Source organism: Rissa tridactyla, chromosome 16 (assembly GCF_028500815.1).
Source record: "Rissa tridactyla isolate bRisTri1 chromosome 16, bRisTri1.patW.cur.20221130, whole genome shotgun sequence".
Lineage (NCBI taxonomy): Eukaryota > Metazoa > Chordata > Aves > Charadriiformes > Laridae > Rissa > Rissa tridactyla.
In genome coordinates, this window is record NC_071481.1 from 6241462 (window position 1) to 6269124 (window position 27663).

The following is a 27663-nucleotide window of genomic DNA, read 5'->3' on the forward strand; positions in this document are numbered from 1 at the left end:
GGCTGAGATAACAGGCACTGTAAAGCACTTGGTGGAATAAATCTACGGTTCCGAGATTCCATCGGGGTGTTCATCTTCCACTTTGTTTTTCCTGTGCTTAATAAGGTATTTGCCTGAACTTAAGAGTTGAGATTTGTCTTGACTTTCTTTTTTTCTTAATGCAAACAATGCCAAATGAAGCTAGGTGGTGGTGTTTTGGTGTTGTTTTTTTTTCTTTGCATTTAAATGACAACGACTGGAGAGAACAAGTAAGTGGTTAGATTTTATCTTCTCTTAATGAAGAATTTTCTTGAGAGACAGTTGTAATTGTGCTTTGCGATGTTTTGATGCAGTTTTGAAAGTGCTGTAGGAACAAAAGGGTAAAAATTACTGAATTTTCAGACCCTTGAGTCAAAAGAAATGAGACTGAATGACAACAGTTCTGTGGTCCAAGGTGACTTCTTGAGACAGTGACTAGTAGCAAGGTGATTCTTCTCCCTGACTTGTGTATTAAAGGAGCTACCTGCAAGTTACTTCCTAGCTTTCTGATGATTTCTGAAAATGCTCAACCACTAGTATGGTTGCTTGAGAAGGAGAAGGGAAATTACCAGTGGAATAAAAAGACAAAACACTTACTTTCTAATTTTTTAATTTATTTTTTTTTAAACACAGGGATCTGTAGCGTTTGATATTGTTTGTAATCGTATCTTGGCTATTTACTTGGGGTGTGAACCTCTACTGTTGGTTTATTAGCATAATGACCGGGCAGCCTGTGAAACCCCTTTCCAGTTCAGAGGGGCCCTTGATGTGTTGTACAAGTGTTAGCGTCGAAGTCGGGAGATTTACGTTGCTGTGTAGAAAATAAGTGTGCACTGAATCTTTCAACAAAGGAGGCCTAATGCAAAATCTGTGTTCTTTCTAATGAGCGGATAGCTAAAAAAAAAATAATAATGTGGCTGGACAGAGGGGTACAGTCCTCAGCAGATGTAAAGGTTAAGCTGTAGGAGTATTTCCAGCTTGCTGTCTGAAAATGAAGTAACTAGGTACTATTTTCTGATTTTCGGGGGTATTTTTTTATGTCTACGAATGTCCAACATCCGTAGGAAAGGAAATTTTTTTTTTTTTTAAAAGATATTAAAATCACAGAAAACTAGATATTGTAAATTGCAAATTCAGGTTAATGCTCTAGCAGAGTGCAGGAGACAAATGTGGGTTTGGGCTTGAAATACAATTATCGAATAGAACATAGCGAGAATAACTTGCAGCCCCCCGCTGACGTGGTGCCAAGCATTCAGGGCGACTTGAAAAAACAAACGAAGCCCTAAGGTCACTTCACGCTGCCCTTGAGAACGCTGTAGGGATAGTTGCTGTTTATTTCAGTAGGAAATTTTCAGACAACCAAGTGTCCGTCCCCTCCTTTGGGGACTCTGTGCGTACCTGGAAACATTTTCTGGGCTTTATTAGCTAGTGATTACCGTCCTTCGTGTTGTGCTGCCTTTTCTTTACGCTCTGGCAGGGAAATTTGTGCACAATGGCTTCCTGTCCCACAACAGGAGCAGGGCACAGATACTGTGGAGGCAAATCCCAATGTCAAAGGAGCCAGGACTTTTAAGGAAGTGTTTGCTTATTGCTAATGATCACATGTATTTATTTTGAATGCATAAAAATGATGTGCCGGATTTGCAGGACTTCCTTAATTTCCTTTTTTTTTTTTTTTTTTTTTTCCTATATGCTCTTCTACTCCTGGGTTTATTCCCATTATTTCTAGGCAGGCTGTGCCACAACCTGCCCTTGGGTGTCGTGACCTTTCTTTTTAGTGCTGTGGCCTTCCGATGAACTGGGCTGGTAATAACGAAAGTAGAATCAACGATTCTATCTGCCCTGTGACGTCAGGGATCTTTCCTTGACCGTACGGGGCCAGATCCACTTCCAGGGGATAAAACTTCACTTGGGACTACTTGGTTTTTAACTATTTAGATAAATCACCCCACTGGATTCTAGGCTATATATATATATATATGTATAGGCTACATGCAATAAAAATTTCAAAAAAGCACAGTGGATCCAAAGCCCACAGAGGGCAACAAAAAAGCTCTGACCCACTTCCCTGGAATTTGGACCAGGATTTTGATTGATATCTACTATATCTTTTCTAACAGAAAACTGTTTTGTTTTGATTTTGGCTCAAGTGAAAAGGGTAATTATTGCTAATGATTTATTAGGGCACTGAAAGGTACAATGAGAACGCATTTCAAAAGAATGGCAAAATGTTTTCCGGGAGAAATCACACTTGGGAGCTTTCTGACCTGGCTGAGCCAACTGCTCCGGGGGCAGGGGGATACACAGGGACACATCTTTTGATCCCTTCATCAAGATCCCTCCCATCAAGATCCCTTGATGTGTCTTGGGAACTCCCTTTTTTCTTCTTTCCCCTTTCTTGTTACCAAGAAGCAGAGTTTGGGATAGTTTTCCAGATCCAAGGGGCGATATAAACTGGCTTTCCTTTTTATGCTGTGTGCCATGGAATCTGTGTGTCTCCAGGTCTGCTGCAACCGGCTAATGGAGGCAGGAATCTATTTTTCCTCTCTGTGTTCAGGTGAACACACCGCTTGGCCCACAGGGATACTTGCTGTGATATTATAAGCTGCATCACAATACTGCAGTGTTCTACAAAGGTATTGTGAGACTCGGTGGTGATTTTGGAAATGCTTGTGTAGCTCAGGCTGAAATCCATGTTATACGATAAGGTGGTATAAGGCAGTATATATGTTGTACATAACGAGATGATTTCATATACTGACATAAGAATAACATCAAAATTAATATATGCTGATACTGAGCGAATGGGGCCAGAATGCAGCCTCTTGCATCGACACTAGTATAAAAATAGAAATTCTTGTTATTCGTGTTGTAGTTATATCCAAACTGAGCATAATGCAGCCTCAGCCTCATTTAATATCCATGGCATTTGGTGAGAGTCTTTCTACTGACTTTGTGCTCCAATCTGGGTGCTTAATGGACACCTAAAAGTAACGAAAAGTAGGATTTGAGGGGGAGCAAAAAACTTAGATAGCACACAAAGCACTCCTGAGCCTTTGCAAAGTCGCCTCCCTGGGCTGGCAACTTTTCTGCTAGAATTCCGGTCAGGGCTCCTGATAGTCAGTCCTACTGGGGAAGCAGAATGATGTGTTAAAACCAATTCTTTTTTTTCAATAAAATGAATATGATAATGTAGAACTGACTGTTGTTGACACTTTAGGCTGGTGATGTCACGTCTCAGGCCAGCACCTTCCAGTTAGAAAAACCGAGTTAATGTGTCAGGTTTGTCGAGTGCATCTTAAAGGTCAAGTTTCTTGTTTGTTTGGAAAAATAGTGGTGGCTTCTTTCCTCAGTTAAGAACCCGTAAGAGTGTAATGACAACACCAAAAGGAGCTGTTTCTAAGTTTAAAGGCAACAGAAATGGTTCTCGGGCCCATGAAGGCCAGCATCTGGGACCACAACATAAGCAGCAAACCTGGGGTCAAGGGCAGGATCTTCTGACCCTCAGCAGGAGTACAGTGCGTAGGTCAGAAATGACTCCTGGTACAACCACTACCAGCTATTGCTGTTGGCAAGACGAGGAGCAATGGGAGGGACCTGATGTCCTATAAAACATCTGAAACCGTTTTTCTTGTGCTGTGGTGGCAGGGGATAGGAACAGGTCGTTTCTGCTTGTCCTTCGGGGGTTAAAGAAACGCCGTGAGGAAGCCGCCTTAAAAACCTAGTCTTCTGTCTGTCAGACATTCCTCCACCCTGGTTGATAACTCACTGGTGTAGTTCATGTTTCCCAGTGGCCAGCCAAGAGCAGGGGCATTTCTGAGTCAGCCTGGCCTGAGCCTACGCTGGGTGCGCGGGAAGCACCCGTCCTTGCCTCTTAACCACTCCTTCCTTACAAAGAAAACTTGCGTGTTTCTTCTTTGAACTTTTGCAACCTATAAAGTTTTTCACCGTTTGATATTTATTATTAAAATTCAGCGGTAGGGTTTTTTTTTTCTTTGGTGTTTTGTTGTTGTTGTTTTTTTGGGTTGTTTTTTTTTTTTTTTTTTTTTTTTGTTAGTGCAGAGGCTTGGCTCTCTCTACCGAAAGCAGGTTGAATATTTGTAACAGCTTCTGGGCCAATGCAAATCAATGGAGTTGTGTGTTGCGCGCTCAGCTGAGCAGTTCATTGGCCCACGTCCTGGAGATTTAGAAACCTGAGAACTCCCTCTTCCTTCTGTGCGCAAATGTAAATTTGTGTATTTCATAGACCCTTGGCTTTTAATTATATCTTGCAGCTACCCATCAAAACCTTAACCAGCAGTTTCTGCCTTCCCAAGGAAAAATGTTATTCTGTGTTGCCTCTTATGCCTGGATCGTATTTTAATCTCTTCTTTTGGGAAATATCCCCCAGCAGGAAGAAACAAGGCTTCGAACACAGCTGGAAAGAGCGTTTGTGATATTTTCAGCTGATGTTGGTCTCTTCCATGGAACACGAGTGACGGATGCTCTGTGCAAAGAAAAGAGAAACGAATATATGTTGTGAGAGAGAACAGTGTGAAACTTGCCCTAAGATTAATCTAATCATAAAACTACCTAGAAATCAAAATGAAAGTGGATGCCCAGACAGAAAAGCTTGACCAGTCCCACTACGAAACACTGTTTTATCAACTCATAACTATTTTGTAAAGTATTGCAACAGCATGCAAAATAACTCTAACCTGCACCCAAGTAATTAAAAACAAAATAGTCTTTGCTTTTACAAGTTTGAGTAATGTAATGAAGAATGAGGTAGAAGGACAGTTTTGCTTCTTGGATATCGTTAGATATAATAGGATGGAGTTTGCAATTAGGAATAAAATCCACATCCTTCCCCATCTCTGAGCACCTGTCTGCCAGCGTGTTACTTTGGGGTCTGTCATGGTATCACAACTACTCATGTGACTATTTACATGTTACACGCGTGGTACCTGTGTCTTCAGAATCTCCTCAGCCCTTTAGAGCAATCCCCAACTTGGAATGCCAACAAACAAGGGTTCATCTTTTGATACAGATGCTCCATTCTTGAACAGTAAGGAGCATTGCAAAGGACAAGAATGGTAAAAGTTGTAATAGTAAGGGGCAAACTTGGAGCTTATGTAGAGGCTTCCCATTCATGTAAGCCCTGGAATACAGCAGTATTTAAATAACATGCATATTGTATGTTTTCTCTGTTTCACAAACAGGGCAATATGAACACAGGTTTTCTTGAATTAACAGCTGGCATGAGCGAACTTCCTTTTTCCCAGAAGTGTTGATTGCATCAAAGGTTTAAAGTTCTCCATCTTGTATCTATTGATCTGGACTGCAAGCCACCGGAGCGCGGTGCTATATTAATGGAATAGTTCCTTACGGTAAGTCACTCCTAGGTTTCAAGTTATGTAGATTGAGGAATGCTTTGATTTCACGCCGGTCATGTAAATCTGGGTCTGCTGTAGGAGAAGCAGAGTTAGGGAGAAGGGACTGATTATAGTAACCGCTGATCTGAATCTCTGGTGATTCATGCCAGGGATGTGCAATTCAGAGCATCAGCTCACTCGGTTTCTTCTTCCTGATTGTGTAGATCTGCACTCTCAGTCTGAGGTTGCTGGATTCAGGTCGTTCTTGCATTATCCTGGCGGGACTGGCCCTTGTGATGGATTGCAGTGACTCACATGAACCTTGCAGTGTTTGCATTCAGCCAACTGGGCAAACAAATATTCTAAAGGCATCTTTTCACCTTAGTGCCTGTTTCTAGATTTACACCTCGTAGCAGGACCGAGTTAGGCAAAGATTGCATCATATAATTAATCCTTCTATATCTTCTACCTTTGGGACTGCTTTTTAACGCAGCCTTTGCTGAAAGGACTGAAACCTCATTAATGAAAATACACCATAGGTTTGTTACAAGGCCTTCTGGTGTTGAATGGCCCCCAAACAATTGATTTGCCTCCTGTCAGTCTGCTTTGAACCAGATATGCTTGTTCCGTGTTTTAGTAAGGAAAAAAACTTGAAGAAAACAAGATAGTTGAAGCACTTTATTGATTCCCTGCAGCCATGATGGAGGCAGGGATTCTCTCTGAAATATCTGTTCTCATCAGCATACAGAGAAATCAGGCTTGGCTTAAGTCTCTGGGTGGAGTATGCAAATTTTTATTTTTATAGCTGAAACAGGAGAGAAAAAAAAAGAAGGCATTTTCCATTTCTTCTTGTTCCCAGTTAATCCATCTATGGGGAGAGGTTCTACAGGCCTTGGGGAAAGAATCTGGTGTGGAAAGCTGTATTCTTTGCTTTGATCAGCTTCTGAAACTCTCTGCCCAGCTGCCAAGTGGTTAAAAAGACCGAGATGTGTGAGAACTGGCTCCAGCAGTCCTGGGCATTTACAAATTTTTTGTTCTCTTGCTCCGGTGTCTTTTTTTCCAACTTCAATTTTCAACAGATTTTAATACCAAATCAATTAGTCCAAAACAAAAGAGGCTTTGGCTCCTGAGAAAATGGCCCTTTAACCTTCTGAAGGTGCTAAATGTTTGCTGAACTTGGTAGCAGAATAAAGTATGTGCTGCAAAACTCCCAGGAAGGCAACAAAGCTGAACAAGCTCACAGAAGCTTCCCTTGTAGAGTTCTCCATTGAATTGTTCCCTGGAGAAGAGGACGGGAGAGGGAGTGTCTGACCGAGGCGTTTGTGTTTGGGGCTGATTTCATGGTGCATGGAATTTCTGCCCTGATTCTCACTTAAAACAACAGCTCTGTCAAGGAGCTGAGGAACCCGAGGCTCTATTAGGTCTTAAGTCGGGTGCTCACGTTAAGAATAGAACTCAAGAGACTGTGCGTAACCTGTCTGTTATGAAGATGTGGGCAGGGTGTATAAACAAGTACGTGAGGGAAATTTATGCAGGCTTTCAAGAATTCTTAGCTAAAAATCTTCCTGGAATGAGAACAGAAGACACGAAGTATCTACTCGGTCCCTCCCAATTAAATGATATTTCAGTCGACTTAAAGTTTACCCCCGATTGTACGTAGAAAGAAGAAAAGTGAAGGAAGGTTTCACGCTGTTCCTTATCTTTCTCCAAACTCTACTAACAGGATTGAGACTTGAAATCTTTCCCCTTTTAGAGTTTCAGGCAATTCTTAGTTTTCTTTAAAGATTAGCTATGAAGACAGCATAGTGTTTAACCTTCTTGCCCTGATTAGGATGGAATGTTAATTAATTCTTATTCACTACTTAATGTCAAGTGCTGTTGAATGTGCAAAAGAGCAACATGAATGCAGTTCAAAAATTATGATAATAACGTTCTTCAGATGGAACCTTTGATTTTACTACCGTTATAATTCCCTAGATTTCTGTTAATATTCTAAGTCATTAGGTACGTATTTGATTTTTCCAGGCAATTGCTTTGCTTTGTATATATGTGTTAATGATCTCTCTTAGTGGGTTAAGCTTTCAGATGAGTTAATCATGTCAGACTTATTGGCCACCTACTTCAGCTCTTGTAGCATTGATCATACAAAGGATGCTGTAGTCAGTCTCAAAGTTGAACGTTTGGAAATTTAACTTCCAGTTTTCCACCTAGCTACAGGTTTGCCAGTATATCTCTGTTGTGGTTAGTGTTACTTCTGCTGTCCTTAACTCCCACCTGCAGATACAGCCGTCTGCCTCGGTTCTTGCATTAAACGTATCTGCGGCCTTCTTCCTGTGTCTTAATTGAGCTCTGCGGAAGGGCTGTGTTCCTGGTCTAAAGTAGTTCTGCTTCGTCCTGCTGAACTTCCAGTACATCTCTGAATCTGAGGTATATACCCCACACGGGTTTATCACGCGCTAGTGCTTGGTCTCTCCTTGACCAACACAGCTGTCTTGGCAAAAGGCTGACTGCCTCTACATGCAAATATAGGTTTAGCATTGCAGTACAAAAAAGAGAAAACAAATCCCACATATCACACGTAAAGGGCCAAACCTTTGGCAACAGTGATTTGGGAAAGGCAGTGAGACATTTGAATGTGAACCACCAGTTGAGCAATGGAAGGAGTCCAGTACGGACAGGAAAGAGAGGATGGGTAAATCATTCTTTAGTGATCCATGTATCCCTTTTCTGCTAGTGCACGAGCTTTCGTAAGACTGTTATTTGAATCACGAGTGAAATAGTTCATGTAACTGAGGCAAGATGTCAGCTGATTTAGCTTCTGTTGAGAAAGGTTCCTAGAATCATCCCAACTGACTCTAGGTGCAAGCCTGGCCCTTAGTCCCTTGCTGTTATTTATCCAGTTCAGCAAACTCCGTACCATTAGGATAGTAAATCCAATCAGTGGAGACTCGACCAGTGGATATCACTGGTAATTGTAGGGTAAACACTTCAATAAGGGTGAAATCGCAAAGTGAGGGGTTAATGTGCTGTAGGTCAATTTTTTTTTCCAGTTCAACCCAAACTGCCAGTGGATCCGGTTCCAAAGCTTGGTTAAGTTCCTGCACAACCCCTGATTAAACAGGAAAAACCTGTGAATTGTTGGCTTTGAATCCTGGACTGAGGACAGGGTGCACTTGAGTAACATGCATGCTTCAGTGTTTCATTTAAATTTCTAAAGCTTCAGAGGAAAGGGAAAAAATCTAGGTCTTTCTATAAGAGGGGGAAAAGATCTAATCTGTTTACACCCTGCATTCCTTACGTTCCTTTGATAGTCTGCTACTATAAAAGCTCTGAGTCCCACCTACAGGATGAGTTTAATGGAGCTACAGAAAAGCTAAATCTTTCTGTAGAGGCAGATATGACATAATGCATCTAGAGATCCTGTCTTAGACACCAGTGCATCTAAATTGTGTTTGTGATTATTTAGTGCTCTGAACACGTCTTGGTGTTCCTTCAGAGGAGACGGGCATTAATTCAAAAAGGCTCCTTTCCCTGGTAAGAACTTGAAAGTGTCCTGGTATGGGAATGTCCTTTTTGGAATACGAAGCTCAGGTTGTTTGTTTCTTTTTTTTTTTTTTTTTTTTCCTCCTCCTGTTTGAATGTGATGACTCAAACTTGGTGCAAATCCAAGGCAAATAAAAGGTGCAGGCGCCTACGGTTGGTTAACTCCTGAGTTGCTGTGAATAGAGATCTAAAACTGCTTCCCATGGTGTGGGCTCCCCTCCTCTCCTCAGTCCTTTTCAGGGCACCATGGTCTAGGTGCTCTCCTGGCTGTGACACTGAAGGACTAGATGGGAGCTGAAGCTTTCTCGTCTTCTGCTGCTTTGGTTATTAAATCATCCCTTCCAGAGCAGTTTATCGTAGTGGTGGGGTTAACAGCACCTGGCTTACTTAGGTTTACTTTCCCCTGTGCGCTCTTTTAGCATGGAGCCAGATGTTTGGTTATTTTTGTTCATGTAACTGCATTGTGTCGGGCCATGGGAATCAATCGAGCAGTGGTATGCCAGTAGAATTTGGATGAGGACCCGTGAAACGTGAGCATGGAGCGATTGTTTCTGCCACATTCAAACCATGATAGACTTCTAAAGACTGAAACAGAATATTTGGAAACTGGTTTGGTGTGTGGGGAAGGGGCAGTTGAACCTATATCTGGCCCGTAGCCGGAACTTAGAGATCCAAATATTTGGATCTGGGAGCCACCAAGTCTTTGGGGAGGGGGAGAAAGCGATTTAAAGGCTAGGATTTAGCTAGTGCTAATGAACTTTTAAAATACACCGTGTCCATTTTCAGCGGATTTCACTTCTCCTGCTCCACTTGAAGGATATAAAAGATAGTTGTGGAAAAAAAACAAACCAAAAAAAACCCAAAAAACAAACCCAAACCCCTGAAGTCCCTATCACCCTACCTAATAGCCCCTATTTCATAAGACTAGACTGAACACTTAACGCGTGCCTGGTTTATGTATGTATGTATTTATGTTTTGGAAGGAATTGCTGCTAGAACTGAATAAACAGCACATGGAATGCTCAGAAACATATATAGTACATCTGAATAAGGCAAATCTCACTGAAATGTCTGGGTGAAGGGGAACACCTGATATGCTTTGGTCTGGTTTTGGTAGCGACGTTGTACTTAACCAGATGGTGTGGACGTTGAAGCGCTGAGGCATTGGTCTCAGGGGCGGAATTAGCTTCACCTATTAGACCCTCTACCACTAGCAACAAACAGAGGCTCTTCTTCAGGTGGTTGGGGGGAAAGGAAACCAAAAAACCTTAGCAGCAGTGCCATAAAAGCAAAGTCAAATGTCTCCAGGGGGTATAATATAGCCACAGCTTTCAAGTTCTACAATATTTAACTCCTTGCTTTAAAAGTCAATCGTGCATTTTGTCCGTCTTTAAACTCACAGGGGCAAAGAGATTAACTTTTACTTTCGGCGAAAGGCCGTAAATCTCACACGTTTTACTTGTCTTCCTGTGAATATCTTTCTCGAACTTTGCTTTCAGAAGTCATTGAAGAAATCAGCGGCTCTAATAATTAACATTGGAAATAAGGGTACGCTTTGCATAACTAAACATTAATATCCTGTCAGGTGTTTCTGAAACAAAAATGGTATGTGGAAGAAACGGCAACAGAATATCAACAGCTCCCATCAGAACTAATCTAAGCTCAGTGATCAGCATTTCATAACCAAAAAGTGATTTGAATAGTGTAGCCTTGAATCACAGCTTCCTTCTATGATCTACGGTAGCTCTGATTTTAGTTGCAAATGAAGGCATAAGCACAGCAATATTTGGTTTAATATTAAAATATTTTCTGGAAAATAGTCTGAATATAATGGAACAAATCCTTAAGGTGTTTAAAAAAACCAAAAAAATAAAAATAATAAGAAAAAGGAAAACCCTCTTGAATTCTGCACAGCTCAAGCTTCTTATATCAGTTGTGGGTCATGCTCATTTCTCCCTGTTACCTGTCTTTCCCTGTCCCTGTTCCTCCCACTGTCCCCCTTAAAAATGAAAAAGCGTACAGTCTTGCATGGTCTGAGATAGAGACTTGTTCCTTTTGCACAGATCCTCACTGACATTCCAGCCAAGCCCTAGCGTTGTTTTCAGTCCTACCAGAGCAGGAGCTGGACCACTGAGGCATGACCCGTTGCAACGCTTTCTTATCTTCTGCTTCACAAAGAAAGTGAGCGTATTACTATTTTGAACTATTAATGTAAGCTGAAGAATCGGTCTCCGCCTCTGTATCGCTTCCCTCTTTACTGTCAATATTAGGAAAAGACCTTGTTGTTTGGCAGGGTTGTGCAGTTGTCTGTAATTGAGGATGCGGACCTGATGTTGTGACAGGCGCTGCTCGCCGGGGCGTGTGGTGGGTGCAGAGGGTGGGAGACCAGCAGTGGGGTCAGCGTTCCCACCCAAGGTGGACAGTGGGTGGTAGGGGTGGTCGCAGCAAGAATCGCTTTTGGAAGCTCTTGAGCAAGCTATATTACGATTGGGTCAGTGCTTATCAGGCTAGCTACAGAGAGAAGTAATTTAAAAAAATCCTTTGCTGCAGCATTAGTTCAAGAAGTGCTTAGGAAGGGTCTTATCTGCTGAGCCGGGGGCTGTAACACAGCGAAGCTCTGCTGACACAGGCGAGCGGTGCTGTTTTATACCAGACCTGCGCCTTTGAAAGCCCAGCAGTGAATTAATGTGTTTGGAGCTGGGGGGGGGGGGGGGGGGCGTCCCTCAGCGATGCAGATTCTTCTGTTCCACATTTATACTCTAAGCTTCGGTTTTACTCTTCATTTGCCTATTTGTGCTGCAGCATCCGAACCACTCCAGCATCTTGTGCTTCAATAGGTAAGGCTTCAGTAGAGGGTCACCGATTAGGGAAGCTGCTGCTTGAGGCGCTGGTGAAAGGTTTTGGGGCTGTGTGACTCCTCTAAGGAGGGTGTCACAGCCCTGACACGGCCCAGGACTGCCGTCTTCCTCCAGTTTGGCCGTGCCTGGCACCTCGCGCTCAGCCCAGTGAATATTACGGGAGAACACACTGCCTGGCATTGGGGGCACAGAAAGGGTTGCAGAGATAAGCCACAAGTTAATAAGTTATAGAGGCAGTAAGAGATGACGTAACCAAACGCGGGAGACTAGCTAAATGCATTACTTCAGAAATTTATTTATTAGTCAATCAGAATAAAGAGATGCCAAACCAAGCAAAAAAAAATCCCAAAAATTCTCAAACCAGAAAAAAATCCCTGTAGGATGTTTTTTGGATTTTTTTTTTTTTTTTGGAGGCCGTGATCTACATTTTTTGTAGGTGATTCACAATATTGTCACCTGATACTTCCTCCTTTGACTGAGGGTTAGCTGTTAACCGCCCGTCCCACCTCCCTTCCAGTTTAAGGTTAGGTGCCTTTTCCACCCTGTGTGTACGGACTTAATGCTGCCGTAGAGGACGCACGAATAAACTGGATGGTCAGCCCTCTCGAAGCAGAGGGAACTATGGCAGATCGTTTGTGGCAGTATTTGGTGCCTCACCGGTTGCAGACCTGGGCAAGGCAAAGGCAGTTTTCATTAACCTGCTCCTAGGTGGAAATGGTGTAGAAAAAAGCATTTTCCATCACTAGTAAAACAAGGCTTCCTAGTGCCACGGCTGAACACCTGCAGGGACTTCAGCGTACTTTAGGATGAGTCTGTGGATTTCTGAATTTAGCTCTGAGTTGGGCTTGTCCCTCGCAGCTGGGTGCACTAGTGCCACTTCTCTGCACTTTATTGATTGCGGTGTCAACGTGCTCCTCAAGAAAGGTCTAGTCAGAGATTTGGTGTTCCTGTTGTCTCTCCTATAGATCTTGTGCAGATTTCAGAATCTTACATGGCCAGCAGATGCAAGTTTTTTTATATTATTACCGAGTGCAAAAATTTGTGAGCAGGACTAGAGTAGCAAATTGCGGTGGTATCAAGGCCTACAGGGCATTCCCTGTTCTGTAATGCGCTGCTTCCAGTGTCTGACAACATCCCCATCTGATGTAGTTATGCAAAAAAAAGAAAAAAAAAAAAAAGAAAAGAGGAATTAGTTCCAGTGTGAACACTTAGATGGACTTGTCTAGAGGCTTGTTCTGCATAGAGAATTGGATAACGTACAAACCAAAAATCCAGTCCTCAAATACTGTCTAACTTTTTTACAGCATTCTTCTTGTTTCATCGTTTGCATCCCTTGGCTTCCATTTGTCATTTGTTTTGCTGCTTCTGTTTCCCCCAAGGTACCTCATCTCAAAGGAATGAAATGTTTTGAGCCAATGCCTGGAGGCCCTGTGTTAATTTGTTTTATGGCCCTTTTCTCCAAGCTCATCCCTCCTATTTTCTGCAAGCAGAAATTCCTTTTCCATCTAGAGTAGCTGTTTGAATCAGCACGTTGAAAACATCACCATCAATCAAGTTGGTGTTCAGTTTAATTTTCAAGTGTCCAAGTGATTTAGAAACTTGAGTTCTATTTGTAGCAGTGATCAAAGCCCGTGTGCCAGGTTTGAAGGCATTTCAGAGTTTACATCCACTGATTTGAATGAAAGTTCAGTTCCTAAACGCATGCCATACTGATTTCCTGCCTTAGGGCTGACATCCTCTACGGTATGTAGCTTTCCAGCATCTACTGAAATCATGAATGCTATTAAAAAATGATCTAGGAGTTCCAAGATGCATTTTTCAACATTACGGACTAAATTCAGTAATTGAGAGTTGGTTGGGTTTTTTTAGGTCCCAAGATCTACAATTAAAATACATAATGTTAGTGCAGACAGCAATTTCACATCTCTTTCTCTGCCTTTGGTCTTTTCCACCCACTCCCCCTCCCTGACAATTTTCCTTTTTTAGGAAGGATTCAGATCTTGGGGTACATGGAGAAATACTGTCCTCCCCATAACTCTTATTTCAGACGCTGACTCGTCTTTTCTCCTTGAAGCATGTGGACTCCAACAATCCAAGTCAATTTCTGTCCTCAAATACTTCCAAAAATTGCAGCAGAAAATTATTACGTTTGCCTAGGAGCTTGTTACAAAACAACATTATGTGACTTATTGACAAGAATTTTTGTGCCTTGGGAGCATCCTGCAATCGTTGTGCTTATCTCCAGTCACTGCCTGGTTTTGGACTCAGCATGCGGCTCCTCTCGGGGAGGGCTGTTTTATTGCTTCTCAGTATTACCCGAGGTTTGGAAAAGATAGTTCAAGGCATGTGGGCTTTTTGTAAGTGGTTCAGGCGGCTGGGCACCTAACCTCAATTAAAACAACCTTCTTAACGCTGGGCCAATGTCCCCTAAAACAGACAAAGCAGGCGACTGCCTATCATGGGCTGTGAGGGGGAGCGGAGGGGCCCTGGCCCTGCTTGCCTTCTCCAGTTCTGCCAGAGCCCTGGAGAGTCTGACTGGCATCAACGGCTCCAGAGGTGTCAGCGCATCAGAGGAAGAAGGGAGATAGGGGGTGCAGGAGGAGCCCAGGCCGTCCTCAAAGTGGAAACTTCCCATAAACTCCCGTTGTCTGGGAGCATCCTGAGCAGCAAGCCCATTCTCCGGTCCAGCTGTTTCCCCTTCGCTCTCTGCCTTCCCTCTGAAGACGACCTCTCTCGGTTCCGTTTCTCTACCCTTCTGAGAAGACTTGAGTTAGCTCAGCCATGGGGCAGCTGACAGTCTTTGTTTTCAACAAACAGCTATCTACTTTGCCGCTTCTCCAGAGTAAAAGAAACAGCATCACCTATAGGCAGGCATCAGCTGAGTGGACTTGGGGCCACAGCCTTTACCAAAACTGCTGACCTGGGTGTTTTGGCTACAGTCGTATAGAGTTTGAATATTTGATCTATTAAAAAAAAAAGCTAATTCAGCCACCGTGAGGCGTAATCATCTTCTAAATGATTGATAGAATAAAACACTTTCCTGCAGCTCCAAACTGTAGATTAGCTCATCTGTCACTTCCAAGTTTTATTTTGTTCGCATTGATAAACTACAGGTTAGAAGGTTTTGAACCCATCACATCTCTTCTATCTGATATAAATTACAGGTTTTAGTCCTTTCAGCAGCATGAAAATAAAACGGAGCATAAATTGGTAAAAAAGTTAATTTTCACTTTTTCTAAGGAATTAAAGTCGTATAAGATACCATATCATTGGGACAACCGATAAAAAACTTGTTTCTTTAAAGTCAACATACACTGGATGATACTGGATGATACACTGAACACTTTTCACTGGATTTGCAGTTTTAAGTGTTATATGAATAGGAAAAGTGAGAATAGTGAGAATAAATTTTTTCCAAAAAAATTATGCTGATAAACTGAGTTATTGGGCCAATTTCCCCACTTAGTGAAAATTATCAGCGATTGGTTAAAAAGAAAAAGAGCAGAACGAATTATTTTTTATTGGTTCTACTTCCTCCCTTTGTTTCTTTTAAGAAGTCAGGGAATCAGGTGAAGTAGTGGAAGAGAAATCTCCGTGTTTCGTGATGTTTTAATAATCTTGCAGCCTGACCCTTAAGGAAAGGATTGCTTTACAAATAAAACATAATAATCCCAGTGCAGTGCAAAGAGAATGGCCAGAAAAGGATACAGTCCCCTCCGTGACCCCGTTTACAGCTTCTGTTGCAATGGGAATTTGCATGCTCGACGATGTCAAACCGCGTCTGGGTTACTTCACAGCAACATGCTGTAAGCAGCAGCAGAAGCGCGGGGTGGTAGGTAACAAGATGGCTGGGTGATAGCTCTTGGCAAATTCATTCAGCAGCAGCATTATTCCTCGTTTCTGCATTGCCATCGGCTAACGTAGCAAAATACAGCAAGCAAAATGTGCCTGGCAGGTGATAGATCCTTTGCTTGAAAGGGTGAGGTCTGCAGGTGCAGTAAGCTATTACAAACCAACAAACGGTAGAGGAAAATGGTAAGAAAGCCATGGAATGAAGGACGAAAAGGACAGGAGGACCTTGGGGAGGTCACCTAGTCCATTCCTCTGCCCCAGGTAGCATGAACTCTAAAAAACATCCCTAGCAGACCTTTGTTGAGGCACCCACATCTTTCACTGACCAGTATTTTGCAAGTTGACCAGCATAGTCAGCGCATTTTCGGAACAAGTGAGCTTTCTTCTGTTTTCTGAGTAACGCACAAAGGAATACTTGTGCATCATCTGCAAGGCCATTTCAGGTGTCTTGGGACTGAAAACATAACGTTCCTGGAGTTCGCATGGCTGAAGAACTGCGGAGATGATCGAGTGGGGCAGGCTTCAGCTCTCTTCAGCGCCGTCCTTATCCCCTCTCCCAGCCTGGAGTGGGAGTGACGGCACTAGAGAAACGCTGGCGTCATGTTGGAGGAAAAAATTTCAGCTTGCATATGAGAGGGGAGAAGAATAGGAATAGGGGATTTTGGGACTTCGATGGGAATTCATGCCTCCAAGGTTTTTTTCCCTCACATCTGTCAAGGGAGTGGCTTTTGTAAAGGGAGGTGGAGACCTTTTGCCTTTATTTGCAGAAAGGCTCAGAACTGACCATTGATGGCAGGCAAAGCGTTCCAAAAGAATACCTGCGTGTTTACCCTCTCTATCTTCAGGGCACAGGTGCAGTGTCTGGCATCGTGCTCTCCGACCCTCGGAGAGGTGAACTGCCAGGCCTCAGGTACCTGTCCCTTTCTCACCGATTCTGAGGAATTCCCGGGAAAAGAAGAAGAAATCCTTAAGACAAACACATGACATTTTATTCATGCGGTGTGTGATGTTTCTGTAGGATTTTTCCTATAGCTTACTACTGGTGTGTAAATTGGACCATGGCTTATTTTGAGAAAACTCGCTTTAAAAGTTACTTACATTTGTCAGACACCATGTTAAAGCTTCTAAAGGTTAATAAGAACTATCATGCTTTCCATTTGATAGTCGGTAATTAACAATCATTTTGGCCAAGACGACATCAGATTAAGCAATTCAAGAGGCCAGAATGTGATATCTAATTTCAGTCTGTAATATTTTAGCAAACTTACTTACAAGTAAGAGAAATCGCAACTCAAAGTAGAACTGGGCGTAGCAGGCAGGGCCAATGCAGGGCCGTCCCGCGTTGCTGACACACTTGGCCGCACGGAAAGCGGGTCGCTTCCATCTTGCACGATGCAGTAGCCGTGGTGCACGTCTCTGGCTCAAAAGATTTGTCTCTCCTTTATGACAGCAGTGCTGATATTTCTCAGTCATGAGTCAAGGACAGGACTCCTGTACACAAAGCGTTCTGCGCAGCAAAGGGCAGGATCTCTCAACCCCTTGCCGGTGTCTTTTGTAAACTTGGTACGCAGACTGGAGGAACGTTTGTAAGCACTGAAAATGCTTACAGCACCGAAAAGAGTAAAATTATTTGAGCAAAACTGCCAGAATATGATTTTGTCGAGCTGGGTGGCAAATATTTGGTTTTCCTCATACTCTTCATTCTTTTTATTGCAGTTATTTTCATTATAATGATCCTCCACTCTTTAAATGCAACTAGGTGTCTTTTGACTTTCAATTTTAAAATCTCTGCATTCAAATCGCTCAGTTGTTCCTGCCGTTAGTAGACAGTTTTCAAAAAGAAGTGAGATGGGAGGAGTAGCAGCACAGAGCTTGGCTTGGCTAATGAACCGAGCCAAGCGAGGCCATGCCAAGGTTATCTAGGTATGGTTGCATGTGATGATGACTCATCCAGGGAGCTTCCTGGCTGGCCAACACCCTTTCCTACTAACTGCTCTGGTGGGAAGGATGACTCAGAGTGTGCTCAGTGGCATGCTTGCTGCTCTGCTGGGAACCGTGTTTCAGTGTCCTTTCTATAGGGGCTACCTTGGAGGGTGCCAAGAGAGAAGGCGGCATGTTCTAACTAGCTGGTTTTTCGTTAAGTGAGGTACCTTTTAAATAGACATTGCTTTGTTCAAGGTTGGAAGGTAAACCAGGAAATTCAGAGTGGAAGACAGAAATTTCTCCTGATCGGAACCTCCCAAATATCTGTTGGATTGCACCAAAATGTTTTCATTCCCAGCAGGTCCAGTGGAAATATGCTCTCCTTATACTGATAACACAGTGTGGACTGTCTCACTGACATGGTCAGTCCTGACTGGTCAAGAGCAAGGAAAGGGATCGGTTTTTCCCCTCAGTCTAGTCTCTGTAGGTCTGACAGTGAGATGGTGTGTAATTTAAGGGCGAGAGCACCTGGCCTTTTGTCCAAAGGAGTCACTTCAGGGGAGCTGCTATTCATCTGCACCTCCACCTCCCCATCTGTAAAATGGGAAGAATGCTCATTTTCTTCATGAAATGGTTTAAGGTTTACCAATAACAGCGAGAGAAGTAGATGTTTCAGTAACGGATAACAGTCATCCCACTACAGTGCACAAGCAACTCTTGGAAGACATTAAGTTGGAATCATGTCTTTTTGCAGGAAAAATAGCAGTTTTAAGGCAACTCTTTTTCATCCCAACTAAACTTGAGTCATGTTTTAAGAACTTAAGGGTTGGGTTCCAGGGATGTCATCAAATTAATGGAGAACATTATGTATTTTTCTAGAAAATGGTCTAGAAGTATGCAGCATCGGGTGAGATTTTTTTTCAGAAACTGCACTGAAGTGTCCCTGAGTTTACTGGCCCCAAACTGTTGGGTTCAGCAAGTCAAATGAAGCATTTTAGAAGTTACAGGCACTAAATACTGGCTTTAACTATGTTGTTTTAATCAACAAAATCTGGACCCAAACCTTCTTCCATTCAGAGTTAGTTGGTTTTGGATTTTCTCCCTTCTAGTTTTTCTGTTTGGTCTTTTCCCAGATTTTTCTAGGTTTGATTCCCCCCCCCAAGACCAGATGCTTACAAGGTTTGCTATGAGCATAGTTCTGTGGAATTTACGTGTACCATCTGCTTTATTAACTTGGCAAATTAATGAAAAATCAGATGAAAACAGGCTTTGTATCTTAGCCTGCCATATAAACTGATTGGTGCTACTCTACATCCCTATTTTTTTTCCTGGCTAGAGAATTTCTAGAGTTTCAGAACTGTTGCAGTATTAATAGTGATGTGTTTGGGAGCCAATTGTTATCTTTGTTTATGTGCCTGCTCAAATCTAATTAAGGCAGAAGGGAAAAGGCACTCAAAAGACGCACTTGTATTCCCGGAAATATGATAATGCTTATAAGAAATGACCAAAACTATTAACCTTAAATACTCCACGTTTGTGAACAGATCTTTCATTACGTGTAGAAATAAAAAGTTCCCCTGAATGGTGAGAGTACTGGAGTAGTTTATTTAATTGATACTTGCAGGGGCTGCACTCAGAGCAGAAAGCAGAAGCCTACGGGCTACACCGCACCGGCTTCAGCCAGAGGCTGATGTTTGCAGGTGTTTGCTCACTGGCAGTGGTTTGGGTGTAAGAAATGGCTGGAAACAAAAACCCGACTTGAATCAAGTCCTATTGCAAGCAAGGGTAGGACTGACCGTGAAGGTTTGGTGAGTGGTTCACAAGAAAGAGAACGTTCATGAAATTAATCCCTTCCCCTTTTTTTCCCTTCGGGAAATGGTAATCTAAACATTTGTGTGTGAGGCGGTTTTGCATCTCTGTGTGCCAGCTTGGTCCCTGCGAAATATCTCCAAAATCACTAGATGATGGAGAGCTTTCAAGCAGCGCTCGCTATCTTAATGTTGGCTATCTGTTGACTTTGGTTGCACTTAGAATAAAAACTTTTCAGGATGGAAATGCCCTGTGCGCTGCTCTAAATTCTGGTATAAGGATAGTAAAGACAAGTTAAGAAAACAGGCCTAGCTTCTTCTGAAAGCTGGAATTCTGAAGCTGGCTTCCCCCAACTTCGCATACAGTTGGATGCCTGCTGCAGCAAGCGTCAAGAAAATAAGATGCTGCATTGATGGCCCTGTCGTCTCGAGTCGTTCTCATAAGAAAAGGATGCCTTTGTGCAGGCAAATCCTGGTCTGCAATAAGCAGCAGCCTATGGAATGTTGTTTACACCTCAACCAGAGAGGCTGAGAACAAAATGATGTGGAAGCGGTAATTATTTGATAACTGAAAAAAGGATGCATGATGACTGACTAATTCAGTTCTGCCGTTTTAGTGAACTGTGGGGCTAATGTCCAGAATGTCATGTTTCAACATGCTGGCATCACTTGGGATTATGCTGCTGCCTTTTTTTTCCCAGAGAGGTTTTTTCTTTATTTTATTTTTTTTTACAAAAAAGTGCTGATGATTTGAGGAACACGTTATTTAACTCTTTTAGTGGCAAAAGCTGCTGTGATGTATGTTTGTGTGGCAGGGGCTGCAAATTTAATGGTCTCTCCATCTGTTTGTTTTAAAAAGAAAAGAAAAAAGATAAAACCCTATCTCAGCCCTTCTCCCCTCCTCCTCTCCCTCCCCAGTAATCACATTATGCACTGGGATGGAAAAAAGAGTTGGTGTTAATTTCCTCCATTCCCACACCTTGCAGCCCAGTGCAAGTTACTGCCATTGCTGGTCCTTCAGAGACCAATTATTGCAGGTGAAGTCAGACCGAGAAGCCGCGTTGCTAAGGGTGGGAACTGGGGACTGGGGCTTTGTGCAACTTTTCCACACCGGCAAGATGCAAAAATCTGGCTTGACCCTTTGTAAGCCTTGTAGAATGGAAACCTTGGGGCAATTGGAAAATGGCATGTATGAGAGCCACTAGGGAACTGCAGGAGTCAAGTCTCACGTATACGATGTCCTATAGATGAAAACTTGGGAGTGTGAGGGGTGAGGTCTGGATGGGGCCCTGAGATGCCCTCCGGGTCCTGATAAGGCTCTGAAGAGGGATGCTATGGAGGATTCGTGTAACGCTAAGGTCCTCCATACTTTATTCTTGTGGATCTGTAAGTCGTGTGGTATCCTTTCCCATCCATAACAGGCTCTTAGCCCCATGACTTATATGGCAACCTGTCTGTTCTGATCCAGGCATCCTGGCTGGTGGCCCAACATGAGGCGAGTACCTTCCCTGGCAGTCTGGGGTGCACACCCCTCCAGCAGATACGCAAGAGTCCACTGGAGAACAAACATGGGTCTTGGAGAAGCAACGGAGCAGAGTCTTCTATGGTAAGATAACTCTGGTGTCGAAAAGAGGATTCAGTGGAACTCCTGATGAGGTTAGCACCAAAAATGGTTTTGCCTTACTTGTGAGTGAGTTTCTGCCAAGTACTTGACAGCACGTGAGAAGACATCTGTCATTTCTTAGGTTTTTCTGCCAGCAGCTCTCTTCCACTTTCAAAGCTGGGTTAACGCACTTAACGCACGTGCAATTAATGTACTTGTAGGTCACATTTTATGTAACGAAAATGCTGATATTGGAGGAACCTGCCCTCTCCACTCCTTGCACCAGCAAAGATGGTCCGTGCCATCCAGTGGTAGCGCTCTGCAGCTCTGTTGAAGATTCTAATCGCATAACAGAACAAAATGGTTCTTAGTTCTTATTGTCCCAAGACTGAAATCTGTCAGAATCCAGGCAGTCACTGGAGGTAGTTATAGGTAATAAAAGATAGCCTTAAATAAATGCATTGGCCTCAGAGTATTTAGGCTTCTGTTGGCACCAGAAGATGTGCTCATGCAGTGATGGAGTGAGTTGTATTCTTCCCCTCGTGCCTCTGCCCCTCCTGTTTCCTCTGACGTGGGAGGAAAAAATGAGCTATGCCTGGCTTTAAAAAAATGTCTAAAAAAGCAAAAGTGGGTACCATGGAGAAAGAGATACAGGATGTCAGTGTACCTTTCTTGCTTCTTTTGCCTGTTTTCGTCTGTCTTTTCTCTTAGCTTAGACAGTGTGGGCACCGCTTCCACTGTCTGTAAACACATTTTGGATTTTGCTCTCGTGTGTCTGTATCGCAACTTCTTTTTTGAGAAAAGGTCCCTTTTTCAGCTTTGTTCACGTAATTACAGTGCAGCACAGGACAGACTGGGAAAGAAGGACCATAATTAGGATTTTTTTCACAAAACATTTCCTGTGCTGACTAGTGATCTCCTACCAGTCCTGCCACTGCTGTCTCTTGAATAATACCTGCCTCCTTTCTGCACTTAATGCCACTGATGAGGCCAGCTGTCAGGAAGGCACAGTTTGCCTCCTTTTTTGCTTTGAAAAAAAGCTTTTTTTTCTTTTTTTTTTTCCTCCTTTCACTGATGGTGTTGTCAAATGAAGCTCACCGTAAAATGACAGTGCTCTGTGCTGCTGTAGAATTTTTCATCTCAAAACGTTCTGTGCAAACCTTCAGTATGCACTAGCGATGTTTTTATTTTTATTCATTTTCTGGATGGGCAAACTCGTGTTTCTTAGGTTTAAATTAGGGCTACTGATAATTTTCTCAAGGTTTTTTTTCTTCAGCTACATCTTTGGAAACTTTTTTCACAGTTCTCTTGCTGAACAGCTACTACGTGGGGGGGAGAGGTGTTGGGCAACGTGGTATTTAGGCTCCCTGGAGAGCCCCAGTGCCAGAAGAGATTTTCCATGTTGGCAGACAAATGATCATTCTATTTTTTGCAGCAATTTCCAAGTCGGTAGAGTGGGCTTCCACTGGAGTCTAGAACCAAGCCCAGTAAGTAGGTCTAAACAATTCCTTTTTCCAAACAGCTGTGTTCCGGGTTTCTAGAATGGCAAATCTATGTCATGACAAGAAAAACAGTGAGGTTTTCTTCAAGTGTATTGTCTCTGGGACAAGTTGACTTTTGGGATTTATATAACGGGTGTACCATTTTCCATATAATGATAAACTGTTTTAATGGGAAAGAAAAATTAGCATTGGTCTTCTGTTGGGGAGCTGAAAAGTGTAACTTTCTCTTTTGCTAACTACATCTGTAACACTGAACATGTGATTTGTAAAATGATACATTTGTGTTAATTAAAAATATTTTTCAAATACATTTTGAGACCAGTTTTTTCCTTTACTGCTTATTTTAAGCAGACATCCAGCTTGCTGGGGCTTCGTTTTAGATTCTTACTTCTCTGATCAATCTAACAAAAATATTATTTCCTTCTACTTTAATACACACTTTGGCTCTAGCAGTACATAGACCGAAAGGTCAAATAGCCGCAATTTCTCAGTGATTCCTTGTATGAAGTGTTTGGGGTTTTGAGTCCAGATTTTTTTTTCAGGAAGAAAAGAATTGCCCATTGCTTTCCAGGAAGACCAAAAACATTCTTGCACTCCATAAGGACAGGTAGGCTAAGCTACGGAGAGCAGAGCTGTCTGGGGAGCGGCTGGGAACTCAGCATGCTCTCTGCTCTGCGTGCCACCCATCAGCAGGGCTGCTCATCGCTTGCCTGTCCAGGCACGTCCCGAAACACACTGTGCTGCCTGATAGCGCAGGAAACTGCCAGGTGTGCTCAGACCAATGCTCTCCTGGTGCCCTGGGTGCTTTTTTTGGCTCTGCCAATTCCTGTCTTGTCTGGACAGCACCAGAAGGACATGGACCTGTTGGAGTGGGGCCAGAGGAGGCCACGAAGATGATCCGAGGGCTGGAGCCCCTCTGCTGTGAGGACAGGCTGAGAGAGTTGGGGGGGTTCAGCCTGGAGAAGAGAAGGCTCGGGGGAGACCTTAGAGCCCCTTCCAATATCTGAAGGGGGCCTACAAGAAAGCTGTGAAGGGACTTTTTACAGGGGCATGTAGTGATAGGACGAAGCTTCAAACTGGAAGAGGGGAGATCTACATTAGATCTCAGGAAGAAATTTTTCACTGTGAGGGTGGTGAGCCCCTGGCCCAGGTTGCCCAGAGAAGCTGTGGCTGCCCCATCCCTGGAGGGGTTCAAGGCCAGGTTGGACAGGGCTTGGAGCAACCTGGGCTGGTGGGAGGTGTCCGTAGAGGGGGGTTTGAACTAGATGATCTTTAAGGTCCCTTCCAACCTAAACCACTCTATGATTCTATGACTGTAAATATGGTCTTTGGTGTAGCTTCCTGCATTTCTCAAAAGTCTGCAACCTCATCTTTCCTGATACTTTCCGTAGGTCTGATCACAAGTGACCAGAGCAATGATGGGATGCCCAATCTCGACGGGAAGAGAGCCCAGCCTACAGTTAGGTAGAAGTGCGTATTCCCCACCTTGGAGCAGGAAGGAAAACAATCTCTTCTGAAGTGTAAAATTTTATTAAACAAAAAACTTTTTTTCCTAAACAATTTTACCATTAAAGACACAAGTAAGACCCTGTAGAAGGGTCACTATGTATCAGTGTCCTATTGCTGAGTCTTTGGTGAAGATTTGTGGTATTTTTCCTTTACAGCATCCTGGGATCTGTTCAGTTGAGTTAGTTTGTTGTGGTTTTATTGTTGTATTATTTGGCATTCAAATAAGTGCTGTCAGTGAAGCACTAGTCAGTGTCCTCATTTGAATTATCCATGCAAAGTGGATCTCTGTTTTTGAAATGTCATTTTCCTCAGTGTCTTTTTGGCTGTTTAGGTTCTAGAAGATCTAATGGAACTGCAGTGCTGCTACTGAAGTTCTACCACAAGCTCCCGTTTCCTAGGTATCATCCACACTTTATTTCGGGAGGAAGCAGGAGGAGTTGGTCACCAAATATAAACGTCTGTCACACAAGGACTGCTAGTAATGTGCCAGCTTTTGCAATCTTGTTTCAATACCGTATGGTTTTGTAAGGACCTAGGAAACTGGTCATATTCTTGACATCCCTGTTTTTGCCGTGTAGCACGTTTTATAGCTGTGATTTTAGTCTTCTTTCTAGTCCTATTTCTTTTGTCTTTACCACCTCTCTGAGGATGAGACTTGATACCTCTTGGCCTGCTGATGCGCTCAGCATGTTAAAACTGTGGGAAGCAGATATAAAAGGCACCGTGTCAGGTAGTGGTTTTGCCCCATTGTATAGTTGCCTTGCTGTAATACAGCCTGCAGTCGGGTCTCTGTCAAAGCTGAGTTATCAAGATAATTGCCCATTCAAAATCGCGGGGAGTATTTCCACATCTGAGAGTGGGCATTTGATCAGGTTTGCTACTGGATTATTAGTTTGGATTATGTATTTTAATTTCTCTAATACTGCTTTACATGAGTCTGAGTCTGACTCTGATTAGCTTACTGGGCACAAATGTAAATTGCATGAGTTGGGTGGATTTACTTCAGTTCCGCATGACAAATCAGAATGTAAATGGTATTCCTGCTAATTTTAAAAGTTAGCTGGGATAGGTAGAGATAACTGGTAGCCCTTCCATCTTTCCCCTTAAAATTTCTGCTCGCTGCCATCTCATCCCTCCAAGACCTAACAAAATACCATGTCCCTGCCATCTTTCAGCCCCTGCTTCTCACAAGTGTGTGATTCTGTCCTGTTTGCCCTCTGTGTTTGTGAAATACTTTGAGCTTGTCTAGGGAAACCAACGCATTTGTATCCTAAGTGGGATGGCAGGGAGGAAACTCCATCACATCCACCTTCCGTTTGTATTTGCTCACATAATCTCAGAGTTATTCAGGTCCAGCCTTTGGAAGAGCTCACATCTGCTGCTGAAAACAAGATGAGCCTTTGCAGGCACTGAACTGCGCTCAGCTACTTGATATCCATCATGTCCCCACCTGCCTTGGGGGACGCAGTATTCCAAAGTCGGTTGGACTTACCCAGGCCTGCTATATCTACTGAAACAGATGCCTTTGCCAACGATATGGGTAGTAGCAGGTAAACAGGTGTGAGTATCAGAGATTGGTTTAAATTTAATAGTTGGACAGTTGGTTGGAATTGAAACAATCCCAATGGAAATAATATCCTACATGCAAACTAGGTCCATGAAGGGCAATGTTATGTAGCTAACAGTGGCCTTGATACAGCACAGCTATGCTCAGAATTTTTGTCAAGAGAAGTGATTTTCTGGGGAGGCTGCAGTCCTGGCTGGGGACAGCATTCCCGAGTGGTGCTAGTGGGAGAGATCTGCCTGTGAAAGCAGCAAAGCTGAGACACTGCAAAATTTTTATTCCCTGGAGCTACTGAGAACCACCCCCCCCAATTTATATATTCACAAGATCAAGGTTGTTAATCCCTGGATGCCTTCACATATCATTCCAAGGGGCAGCCTCCTGTTCTATGGGTCTTCTCACCTCCAGGGATCTGAGATGTTCCTTTGCTGTAGTTGGGGTACGCCGTTTGCTGGCATGAGGCAATGCTGATATCTTTTTTCCTTTGCATATATTTCACGCTATGTGAGATGGTAATGAGACTTTCTTTGTATAGGCCTGGCACCTCCTTTGCAGTCGCATGCTCACCATCACCCACATCCTCTCCGCTTGTGATTTGAATGAGTAATTCCTGACATTTGTTTTCAGGCAGGTGGCTCTGACACACCCTGACTCCTACATTCAAATCCAGGAGGAACGTGCATACAGGAAGGGACATGGACATCATCTCATTTCATGGAGCTGAACAGGGACATCGCTCCATCAGGTAGATGTACAAATGACACCACGTGAACATGGCTCACGTTGCAGCAGAATGAAGGGATACATGCAATTGAAAAGCTGGATTTCTATGGAAAGGGTAGGTCTTCCCCAATTCTTTTTTTTTAAATTAAAGACAGGTTCAGATTAAAACTCACACCAGACATTTGACAAACTTTATAAAGTTTTGTCACTTGCCACAAAACAGCATCTGGGCTTGATGTTGCTGAATACTTGTAACTTAAACTTCTGCCTATGTCACATGAGTAGTAAAGGTATTCGGCAGTTTTGGGCTGAAGTTGTGTGGGTTCTTTGAAACAACTCTGACTGAAACACTGCTGAGTCTTCTGAGCACACAAGTAGGTGACCATCCACTGTGAAGGAAAGCTGAGCCATTCCATGCCATGGAACAGTGTCATAACTGTGAGATGCTCTCAACAGATGTGCATTTCTCAGAGCAAAATGCTGCCTTGGAATAAAGTGACCCATGACTGACCCTTACAGAAAGTGTCTCTGTGCTGCACGCTCATAGAGTAATATTCTTTAGAGATTGGAAAGGCTTATTAAATAATCTAATTTTTACAGATGCTGTTTGGTTCCTATGTGTGTTACTAGTAAAGTGATTTTTATATACCTTTTCGTTACATGCTGTCCCATTTCTGTGATGCAGGGTCTGTTTCAGAGGCCAGGTTCTCTGCACTGCTGTGGGTGTTCCCTTTCTGCCTGGAAGAGATGGCTATTCCATGCCTTTTTGTCTACCCACTTGACTACTCTTTCAGCACAGAAGATGGATGTGGATCTTTATACACTGACGACTTCGCAGGCAATGTTGCGTCTGAGCCACAAAGCAGGTGAGTCCTGTGGTTTCTGGCCCAGCCCTAAGATGAGGGAGAGAAAGCACAAGGTCTGCTCATTCCTCTTGGTGCTAGGACAGTTCCAGCTTGGCTCAACCAAAATCAGGAGGCTTAAATTAGGCCACTCATTACTCGTGCAGACCAAAGGACTTCTTCAAAGCCAACTAGGTGGAGAGTCTTTCTTCCCCCAACAGATGAAGACATCAGCACATTAAGTACACACAGTGAAACCCCACCTCAGCACGAAGGCAGCTTTCTTCACCTGAGACTGGGTAATCAAACAATCTGTGTGTGTATTCAGCCCAACCCAGAGAAATAATTTCTGCAAAATAAAACAGCAGCATTGCTTGTCCAATAAGGCAAAGCAGATTTTTTCTTTTTTCAAGTTATTAAGGGCTTCTTAGTAGTCAGTGCTAAATGCAGCCGACCCTTGCTGTTCAAAGCATGAGGTTAATCAGGGTGTTAGATCTGTTTTTGCTGCACAGGACTCTGTTGCTTTAAACAACAGTCTGTTGTATCAGACTTGGGTAAAAATAT

General features: G+C 43.1%; 1 long non-coding RNA gene across 5 annotated transcripts; it reads left to right on the forward strand.

The window, feature by feature from the left end:
* LOC128918494 (uncharacterized) lies at window positions 1-27663 on the forward strand. Of its 5 annotated transcripts, XR_008469550.1 has the most exons (5): window positions 7-248; window positions 5220-5387; window positions 20825-22446; window positions 23004-23068; window positions 23853-27663. It is a non-coding gene; the product is annotated as an uncharacterized LOC128918494 (long non-coding RNA). The 5 variants fall into 5 exon arrangements; XR_008469547.1 differs by having other exon boundaries at window positions 20825-23068; XR_008469549.1 differs by having other exon boundaries at window positions 20825-20962; window positions 22395-27663.